The following is a 12,500-nucleotide window of genomic DNA, read 5'->3' as shown; positions in this document are numbered from 1 at the left end:
CCCAGAGAAAAGAGTTTAAAACAAGTTTGAGCTCATGAAGTTCAGCCTATCCAACCATCAGATTAAGAAGATAATTCCACAATTGGTCACAGCTGGAATAAAACTTGAATAGTGTGTAATATAGAAGAAGGCAAAACAGTTAGAATTAACTATATACCTTAAGTAATACTACATATAAGATGGTATAGCCTGGGAAGATCAAAATGGAAAAAATAGTCAGAATTATATAGAAAAATTGTGGAGCATGCACAAACAATTAACTCAGCGACGGTGTCAGAGAATCTAACTGACTGGAATTTTTTTCCAAAAAAACTAGGATGACTCAGCAGCAATAGACCAGACAAGAGAACTACACTCCAAACAAGATAGAGTGAAAGTATAAAAATATTTTCCCAGTATAGAATAACCACCGAAAATCTTGAAGATTTTCTCAATATGCCTATTGTTTGTGCAATTGAAAATCACCAGTTGTGTTTTTCAAAAGTAAATTCGCAAACAAGAATCAAACACAGAATTTTGAATGAGTTGTATATAGTTAGAGAGTCATTGTAAATGACATGATCTGGATGATGAGGAGCTAGGGCCCTTGACCGACTTACCATACAATCACACAATTTACACATTGCAATAATTCTAGCTAGACCTCTATTGGGGGATTCAGCAACCCCAGAGCTATATATAGAAGATAGAACTGATGCAAAGACAGTACCATTTTAAGTATTTGCACCAAGCTCTTGGTTTAAAAGCCAAAACAAATATCATACGTACACAGTATGAAAAATAATAGGACAAGAAGACTACCCTTAGGGACGCCATCCATACACACACAACAACGTATAATGGTCTACCCTTGTAACAAGATTAAGTGGAGTCTCTTCAACTTAAAGTAGCCACACAAACTGACAACTGGACGATATGTCTTCATGCAAATATGTGCATGACAGTCTACATTGTATTACGTTTGAATGTTAACTCTTCAACCATGTAAGAGCAATTGTAATGACAAGGTAAGCAACACAGACACTGAGACAGAGAGAAGGATGTTGTTCCTTAAATATCTACAGTAATAAAATTTCATTGAAATATTCTTAACCATATAATTTACGATAACAAAGTGCGACCACAATGAAAGGACGACAGATGAATAGGAGGTGTGATCTTATAAGTGAATAATAAGTGTAAGCTTAAACCTGAACGTATTCAATTCAACGCTCACGTCTTATTTACCTTTAAATTCGAACTTTTTCACCTAAAAGCTCAGACTTATTATTCACCTATGAGTTCACACTTACCATTCATCTTTGAGTTCACACTTATCATTCACCTATGAGTTCAAACTTATTTTTCATCTATGAGTTCACAGTTATTATTCATCTATGCGTTCACACATCATTCACATATGAGTTCACACCTATGAGTTCACACTTATCATTCACCTACGAGTTCACATCATTCAACTATGAGTTCACACTTATCATTCATCTATGAGTTCACACTTATCATTCATCTATGAGTTCACATTTATCAGAGTTCACACTAATCAATTCATCTATGAGTTCACACTTATCATTCATCTTTGAGTTTACATTTGTCATTTACCCATGAATTCAAACTTATCATTCATCTAGAGTTAACACTAATCAATTCATCTATGAGATCAATTCATCTATGAGTCCACACGAATCAATTCATCTATGAGTTCACACTTATCATTCATCAATGAGTTCACACTAATCAATTCATCTATGAGTTCACTCTTATCAGAGTTCACACTAATCAATTCATCTATGAGTTCACACTTATCAGAGTTCACACTAATCAATTCATCTATGAATTCACATTTATCATTCACCTATGAGTTTACACTTATCAATAATCTATAAGTTCACACTTATCATTCATTTATGATTCTACACTTATCATTCATCTATAAGTTCACACTTATCATTCACCTATGAGTTCAAACTTATCAATTCATCTATGAGTTCACACTTATCAGAATTCACACTAATCAATTCATCTATGAGTTCACACTTATTATTAACCTATGAGTTCACATTTATCATTCACTTATGAATTCAAACTTATCATTTACTATGAGTTCAAACTTATCATTTACCTATGAGTTCACAATAATCATTCACCTATAAATTCAAACTTATCATTCATCTATGAGTTCACACTTAACATTCACCTATGAGTTCACATCATTCATCTATGAGTTCACACTTAACATACATATATGAATTCACACTTACCATTTACCTATAAATTTACACTTATCATTCACCTAAGAGTTCACACTTATCATTCACCTATAAATTTACACTTGTCATTCATCTAAGAGTTCACACTTCATCATTCACCAATAAGCTCACACTTCTTACTCATAAGCTTATAGATAAGCTCACACAACGTAAGATGGTCTACCAGATACAGCAAACATGACATACTGTCTCTCCATCAATCATTCTCCGGGGACTAATTACATCAAGTTCCTAAGATATATCATGGATATCATTTACCCCTTTACTATCACAGTATATCCCATACAAAAGTCGGAAAATTATATATTTCATAAGAAAAAAGGATAAATTAATAAGCAGCCTAAACTCGCAACTTTTCGTTACCATTTTTTTATTCGCTTTGAGCAAGTAAAAAGGCAAAATTTAATTTCTGGGGAAATCAAAATTTCATTTCTGGTGAAGTCAAAATATAATTTCTGGGTCAAAATTTCATTTCTGGGGAAATCAAAATTTCATTTCTGGTGAAGTCAAAATATAATTTCTGGGGAAATCAAAATTTCATTTCTGGTGAAGTCAAAATTTAATTTCTGGGGAGGAGAAAATGTAATATCAGTGGAAAAGCCAAAATTTGATTTCTAGGGAAAAGTTATCGTCAGATGCTATAGGCGGCTTCTCCCAAAATTAAATAGGCTCTTCCCGATGGGAGACAGACAAATTTCTAGAAAAATAGGCATAGAAGGAAGGTTATGTGTGCACTTAAAACAAAGGTGAATAACAATTACCTTTCATTACCTAATTTCTTTTAAAAGTTCTTACACTCAAGGGAAATGTCATTTCATTTCTGTGGTTATTAATTGACCTGAGATAAATATCCTACTGCGTTATCTATAAAACACTCTAATCTCTTTAGATTTACAAAAATTACCAATGTTATCATGCAAAAAAAAAAAAAAAAAAAAAAAAAAAAAAAAAAAAAAATATATATATATATATATATATATATATATATATATATATATATATATATATATATATATATATATATATATATATAACTGGATTATAGAACTGCAATGATTGGCGAACTATTATAGATTTATGAATTATATTCGTTTACAATTACATTTTCGAGCTCTCTTTTAGTCCGATTCAAAACTATGAGTCATGGAATGATTATATATATATATATATATATATATATATATATATATATATATATATATATATATATATATATATATATATATACATATATATATATATATATATATATATATATATATATATAAATATATATATATATATATATATATAAAATATATATATATATATACACAGAATATATATATATATATATAATATATATATATATATATATATATATATATATATATATATATATATACACACACACGCACACGGCTACTTGTTATGATAAATCATTCAATGAATCATAGTTTTGAACCAGACTAAAAGAGAGCTCGAAAATGTAATTGTAAACGAATATAATTCATAAATCTATAAATGGTCCGCCAATCATTGCAGTTCTATAATCCAGTTATCTGATCACTAATCAACTTCGATTTTCTAAGCCAGGCCAGACAGATAGTTGCTTCCGCTGAACGAAAGTAATTTACCACTAAAGTGAGGAATAATTTGACTGTTTATAGAGCTCAAAGCTAAAGTATTAATACAACATTAAAATAAAATTATGCAGAATTAACTAGTTTAACCTTTTACCCCCAAAGGACGTACTGGTACGTTTCACAAAACCCATCCCTTTACCCCCATGGAAGTACCGGTACGTCCTTGCAAAAAAATGCTATAAAATTTTTTTTTTCATATTTTTGATAATTTTTTGAGAAAATTCTGGCATTTTCCAAGAGAATGAGACCAACCTGACCTCTCTATGACAAAAATTAAGGTTGTTAGAGCAATTTGAAAAAAATATACTGCAAAGTGTGCTGGGGAAAAAATAACCCCTTGGGGGTTAAGGGTTGGAAATTTCCAAAGAGCCTGGGGGTAAAAGGATACAACATTAAAATAGAATTATGCAGAATTAACTAGTTCAAAGCCAAAGTATTAATACAACATTAAAATAAAATTATGCAGAATTAACTAGTTCAAAGCTAAAGTATTAATACAACATTAAAATAAAATTATGCAGAATTAACTAGTTCAAAGCTAAAGTATTAATACAACATTAAAATAAAATTATGCAGAATTAACTAGTTCAAAGCTAAAGTATTAATACAACATTAAAATAAAATTATGCAGAATTAACTAGTTCAAATTTAAAGTATTAATACAACATTAAAATAAAATTATGCAGAATTAACTAGTTCAAAGCTAAAGTATTAATACAACATTAAAATAAAATTATGCAGAATTAACTAGTTCAAAGCTTAAGTATTAATACAACATTAAAATAAAATTATGCAGAATTAACTAGTTCAACGCTAAAGTATTAATACAACATTAAAATAAAATTATACAGAATTAACTAGTTCAAAGCCAAAGTATTAATACAACATTAAAATAAAATTATGCAGAAATTAACTAAACCTAAAAATAGTGAATAATTAAGAATAGGAAGCAAAAACATATAAGATTTTTTTTTAGCATTTAAAATATTGGATGTTTTAAGTTTATATAACTCAAAGCTGAAGTATTAATCCAACATTAAAAATAAAATTATGCAGAATTAACTAAACCTAAACATTTTGAATAATTAAAGGATACGAAGCAGAAACATATCAAGAAAGAATTTTTTTTTTTTTTTGCATTTACAATATAGAATTTTTAAAGTTTATATAACTCAAAGCTAAAGTATTAATACAACATCAAAATAAAATTATGCAGAATTTACTAAATCTAAAAATATTGAATAATTAAGTAAGGATAGGAAGCAGCAACATTTAAAATAATTTTTTTTTTTTTTTAGCATTTACAATATTGAACGTTGTAAGTTTATATAACTCAAAGCTAAAGAATTAATATAAGATTAATAAAAATATAAGCACAATTAACTAAACCTAAATATATTGAATAATTGAGTAAGAATGGGATGCAAAAGCATATAAATTACGATTTCTTTTTAGCATTTATAATGTTTTATGTCTGGTTTGAAAACGGCTCCCATTAATCCTGAAAATTAAAAACCGAAATATTTGTATCATTGCTTTAATAATGGTATTATCAGGTGATAGCAGGTTGGCCAGGGCACCAGCCACCCGTTGAGATACTACCGCTAGAGTTATGGGTCCTTTGACTGGCCAGACAGTACTACATTGGCTCCCTCTCTGGTTACGGATTACTTTCCCTTTGCCTACACCTACCCCGAATAGTCTAGCATATTCTCTCCACATTCTCTTCTGTCCTCATACACCTGACAACACTGAAATTACCAAACAATTTTTGTTCGCTCAAGGGGTTAACTACTGCATTGTAATTGTTCAGTGGCTACTTTCCTCTTGGTAATTGTAGAAGAGACTCTTTGGCCATGGTAAACAGCTCTTCTAGGAGAACACTCCAAAATCAAAACATTGTTCTCTAGTCTTTGGTAGTGCCATAGCAGCTTGTACCATAGTCTTCCACCCTTGGATTAGAGTTCTCTTGCTTGAGGGTACTTTCAGGTACACCATTGTCTTATTTCTCTTTCTCTTGTTTTTCAAAGTTTTATAGTTTACATATAAAAGATTTATTCTAATGTTACTGTTATTAAAATATGTTTTGATTGTTAATTACTTTTCTTGTAGTTTATTTAGTTCCATATTTCCTTTCCTCATTGGGCTATTTTCCTAATTGAAGACCTTGGACATATAGCATGCTGCTTTCCCAACTAGGGTTGTAACTTAGCAAGTATTAATAATAATCATCTTCTCTCTTAGTGGTATTTACGTAATTATTAATATTTTATCAATTTTAGGATGATAAAAAAATATTTGGAATTGTGTATGAAAGCAAATTGAAGAATAAATTATCCTCTAGTTATTTTTTGTTACGAACCCGAAGCCTCAACGTATATATGATACTGAGAATAGGACAGCCATCAGTTTTAATATTAATCAGATGAGAGAGAGAGAGAGAGAGAGAGAGAGAGAGAGAGAGAGAGAGAGAGAGAGAGAGAGAGAGAGAGAGAGAGAGAGAGAGAGCAGCTGATTGTCATTAATTTTTACTGTGAAATTATGTAATTATTTTTCCCAACATTGATGTAAGTTGAAGAGCCTGTCAAAGGAGAGAGAGAGAGAGAGAGAGAGAGAGAGAGAGAGAGAGAGAGAGAGAGAGAGAGAGAGAGAGAGAGAGAGAGAGAGAGAGATGCTTACGTCATTAATTCTTTTATGAAATTATGCAATTATGTTTCCCAACATTAATGTACGTTGAAGAGCCTGTCAAAGTAAGGAGAGAGAGAGAGAGAGAGAGAGAGAGAGAGAGAGAGAGAGAGAGAGAGAGAGAGAGAGAGAGAGAGAGAGAGAGAGAGCAGCTGCTTGTCATTAATTTTTACTATAAAATTGTGATTATTTTTCCCAACATTGATGTAAGTTGAAGAGCCTGTCAAAGGAGAGAGAGAGAGAGAGAGAGAGAGAGAGAGAGAGAGAGAGAGAGAGAGAGAGAGAGAGAGAGAGAGAGAGAGAGAGAGAGCACGCCGCTGCTTACGTCATTAATTTTTGCTGTGAAATTATGTAATTATTTTTCCCAACATTGATGTACGTGGAAGAACCTGTCAAAGTAAGGGGAGAGAGAGAGAGAGAGAGAAAAAGAGAGAGAGAGAGAGAGAGAGAGAGAGAGAGAGAGAGAGAGAGAGAGAGAGAGAGAGAGAGAGAGCAGCTGCTTGTCATTAATTTTTACTGTAAAATTGTGATTATTTTTCCCAACATTGATGTGCGTTGAAGAGCCTGTCAAAGGAGAGAGAGAGAGAGAGAGAGAGAGAGAGAGAGAGAGAGAGAGAGAGAGAGAGAGAGAGAGAGAGAGAAGATTACGTCATTAATTCTTTTATGAATTATGTAATTATGTTTCCCAACATTGATGAACGTTGCAGAACCTGTCAAAGGAGAGAGAGAGAGAGAGAGAGAGAGAGAGAGAGAGAGAGAGAGAGAGAGAGAGACGCAGCAGCTACAATTCTACAACAATGCAATCAACAACCCTCGGGTGGATTCTGATGTAATTAATTCCGGCCTCAAGGCGACCCCTTTCCGCCTCCATTGCTAGCCATCTGGTATCCCATTCCTTGCAATGGCATTAATTGCGATGCAAATGGGATACGCTTCAACATACCGAATAAATAGCCCTTCATACTTTTCCATTCGCATGTCCTGGCAAAGCATAGCTTCTAAATAAAAAAAAACATTATATTATATATACATACATAGATTATATATTATTATTATTATTATCATTAAATGCTAAGCTACAACCCTAGTTGGAAAAGCAAGATGCTATAAACCCAGGGGCCCCAACAGGGAAAATAGCCCAGTGAGGAAAGGAAATAAAAAGAAAATATTTTGAGCATAGTAACATTAAAATAAATATTTACTATAAAAACTATTAAAACTTTAACAAAACTGTACATATGTGCATACGACCCGTTAAAAATTAAGCCTAAATACCTATATAAACGCGCACACGCAAACGCTCATATAAACCCTACCATTCGTAGGGTTTGACTACTCCCTCTGCCCCTGAGGGACGGTGAGAGACCGAGTAGTTATATGTTTGGCAATGCCGCTGAGCGAGACCGGAAAGAATATATATATATATATATATATATATATATATATATATATATATATATATATATATATATATATATAATTTGAAATTTCAACTTCGCGTTCCGGTATTATGCAGGTTTTCGAATCAATACTAAATAAATGTATACAGGACATTAATCGTTCAGTGTTTGATATAAGGGGTAGTATTGTCTATTAGCTAGTTCCCCTATAAATACTTAGAACTAGTATGTAGAGAGTGGGGTTCCCCTGCTATATGGGACCGCAAAAGCAGCCATCAATGTAAGTATATATATATATATATATATATATATATATATATATATATATATATATATATATATATATATATATATATATATATGTATATATATATATATATATATATATATATTTATATATATATATATATATATATATATATATATATATATATATATATTAATGAGTTTGTATGCGCAGATATATTTCTACGTATAATCCAATTACACAGGTAACTTAATGCAATTACTTGTTAGGTCCATGGCGCAAATGAAAACGATAGCTGAAGAAACACTAACAAGAAGTTAAGGGTTATAGCCACCATAAAAAGCCAATGACGGGTTAAAATACCTTAACCAACCCTAACTCGTAGTAGGGGTAGAGAAAAATTAACGAAAAGGGCAGACCGGTAATTGGTAACCTCCTATAAAATCTCATGAGACACGCTAAGACCCAAACGATAGGGCTCACATCAAAATGTGACAAAAATTAAAATCTGGAGAAAGTTCAATGTTCCAGTAGGGTTTTTTTTTTTTTTTTTGTCCCCATATTGGATTCTAGTGATTGTTCAAAATCAGTTCTAGGGACTTTCACAACTAGAAGCTGTATGGCTTCAGCATAAGGTGTTAGCGAAGGCCTTCATACTTTTGATATAGTTTGATGTAAACAGTTTTACAGACTTTCAAGGCAACAACTTTTGGAAAGGCTCTTTTCTTTTTGGTGTATGAACGCCACACATCATATATGACTCAGGTTGGTAGATATAAGGTGAAAGAAGACGTCTTTAGCTATGGTAAGCAGCTCTTTTAGAAGAATACTCTAAATCTAAACTAATATTCTATAGTCCTAGATACAGCAATAACTTCTGTTGCCTTTGGTCAGTTTTTTTTAGCCTGAGAGCAAACCGTTTTATATAAATTTGTTCCTGCTCTTGTTCAAACTATTGGCTGGGCAGGGATTGATACAAGGGCCAAGGATGTCTGATGGTTTAATTTCAATTTAAACCCATAACAATTGTCCTTATCTTTGTATCTTCTTACTGTAACTGTTACTATTTTGTTGTTCATCTTCAACATTTTTATACTTCTCTTTGTCATTCCGTAATGACTGTTTTCCATATAAGAGCCCTAGTACATGAAACATCCTGATTTTCCAAATATGGGTCACAGCTTAGTTTTATCAATTCCAATGAATTCAATGCTATAATTATGAGTCCTCATAAAATTTATTGGTCCTTCCAAAAAAACCGCAGAAAAAAAGGCCATCATACCACATTAGAAGAAACCAAATCCATAATCCAATTGAACTTTATCGATATTGTTTAGTTTATAATAAAAATGAATTTCATAAGGATGGAATCATGATAAACATATATAGCTTTGACCATCGTATCTATACTCAGAATCTACTATTCATAATAATCAAACTTCAGCGATCAATGCGCTTACAAAGTAATATGGTTGTTGCCATACGGTTAAATAAACCACTGAATAAATCAATAATGTTAAGTAGTTTAGTGAGAGCACTAAGTTACTACTAATAAGACTCATAAATTCCCCCTTCAGATATAATTTGCAGTTAGGTGAGAGTCAATAAACGCACACACACGCACACACAAAGCTATTCAAAGCATAATTATAGTGCGATTCTTAGTCCAAACTTTTGTAATTTTTTGAATAAACAAAAATATCTTAATAACAACATACACATGATTTATCTATACATGGGTAACACACACAAAAGAACATAAACAACTGAATACATTTACTAAATGAGCGAAAAGCGAATCTTCCCGGAATGTATTTATAGGGCGATTCTTAGTCCAAACTTTTGTCATTTTTTGAATAAACAAAAATATCTTAATAACAACATACACATGATTTATTTATACATGGGTAAGACACTTAAAATACATAAACAACTGAATACATTTACTAAATGAGCGAAAAGCGAATCTTCCCGGAATGTAATTATAGGGCGATTTTTAGTCCAAACTTTTGTAATTTTTTGAATAAACAAAAATATTATCCTAACAACAACATACACATGATATATTTATACATAGGTAACACACAAAAGAACATAAACAACAGAATACATTTACTAAATGAGCGAAAAGCGAATCTTCCCGGAATGCCCTTCAAGGAAAAAAGAAAAATATGAATAATAACCAATTTTGACCAAAAGTTGCAGTGAATGCCTGACAAGAATTGCAATAAATCAACGGGGCCTTGGGATAGTTGGACGAAACATTGCACGCAAGTGGTTGAAACATTGCACGCAAGTTGCGAAGTTTCTGTCTCGAAGTTCCGGCTGAAACAAAGTGGCCAGGAAGAGGAGACGAGACAGAGATTTCCGCTTCAATTTATGACGACGTAACGACCTATCGTTCATCTACATGATTTCAAAATTAACTTCATTTAATTTTTCGAAGCACAATTGTTTTCTTCTTTTAGTTATACTGTACTTTTTAATTCGTAAATTACTCATATTTCGTTTCATGAAATCTTTCCCATAGTTATTTTACATCGATAAATCTTATACGTCTTTCTGCAAATTATTTCAGAACCCTGTTCTCATTCTAGAAAACCAGTTTGATTTGCACTGTTCACTGTTTTTCTGTGTAAAATCCAATTTTCCCCTAATTTAAAAATAATTTCCTTATATGGTATTTCTCCCCTAAAAGTTTTTAAGGCCGGTCATGAATGCCAGAGACAAGGGACAGTGACATTTCCCTATCAAGCAGGGCAATGCCCTAGAGACTGACCATATATCATATGATCAGCGCCCAAGCACCCTCTCCACCCAAGCTAGGACCAAGGAGGGCCAGGGAATGGCTATTGATGACTTAACAGATAGCCCTATAGACTCCCCCAAAACCCTCAACCTTAGCTCACAAGGATGGTAAGGTTGCAGACGCTAATGGCACTCACGAGACTGAGCGGGACTCGAACCCCCGACTGGCAAACACCCGGCAGAGACGTTACCAATCAGGCTTCAACAACCCTTCTTCCACGGTATAGAAGCCGTAACTTCTTCTTCGTTTACTTCAGGCCAGGGCTATACAAGGACACTGGGTTACACGTCACAGAGGTCTCTACACTTGCAAATATATCTTGAAACCTATTTAGTTCTTTCCGCAAGATAATCGACTTTCCTTACCCACCAATTAAGATTTTCTTTCTTTGCTCTTGGAAGGAAAAAATAATAAATTAGCTTGCATTTTCTACATGAAATAACAATTATCTTTTTAGCCTAGGGTATCTATAATAAAAACTTTAGTATAGTGGGTTCGTGGAATCATGTCAAGTATAATCCACTTTTATATATATATATATATATATATATATATATATATATATATATATATATATATATATATATATATATACACACACACATAAATATACACACACAAACACACATACATACATTCGTGAATTCCCATAATTATTTTTATTGAAAATTTCCACATCGTAACTCTCCGTTCTTGGATATTTCCCCTTAAATATTGTTAGAAAAAAATGTCCACAATAACATTCTCCCACGCGTAAAAGCCCTCTCCATTTTATTATTTACCATAAAATCCTTTTCTTTTCCTAACTAAAACTGTAATTCCCTTTCATCTTCGTTTTCCCTTTTACCTGAAATCTCAATTGACATTTTCCTACCTTAAATCTCAATGAATATTTTGTTACCAGAAATCATCTCCCATTTCTCCCGTTAAATTCCGCTTTGCATTTTTACGTGTATTACAAGAAGTAGAGACTGCATAAATCTCTTCGCCCCTCTGGTTTTTCAAGTCGAGGAAATACCAATGTCACTATAAAAAAAAATAATAAATAAAATAAATAAAATAAAAATAAAAAAGTAATAATTTAACTCCTCCCTGCCAGCTTAAAGTCACAAAACAAGAGTCATGGACTTTAACTGCTTTTGACTGTAAGCAGGGACTTTGATTACAACTAAAAAAAAAAAAAAAAAAAAAAAAAAAAAAAAAAAAAAAAAATATATATATATATATATATATTTATCTATATATATATATATATATATATACACACACACATTATATATATATATATATATATATATATATATATATATATATATATATATATATATAATACTAATTTCACTCCTCCCTGCCAGTTTAATCACAAAACAAAACTCATAGACTTTACTGCTTTTGACTGTAAGCCAGGACTTCGATTGCAAGTGATGCTTCCTGATTTCATAAATCTATATAAATTCAAAACATGAG

Source organism: Palaemon carinicauda, chromosome 42 (assembly GCF_036898095.1).
Source record: "Palaemon carinicauda isolate YSFRI2023 chromosome 42, ASM3689809v2, whole genome shotgun sequence".
In the NCBI taxonomy this organism is placed as follows: Eukaryota; Metazoa; Arthropoda; class Malacostraca; order Decapoda; family Palaemonidae; genus Palaemon; species Palaemon carinicauda.
The sequence above is the reverse complement of the archived record's forward strand: the minus strand, read 5'-3'. Positions refer to the sequence as shown.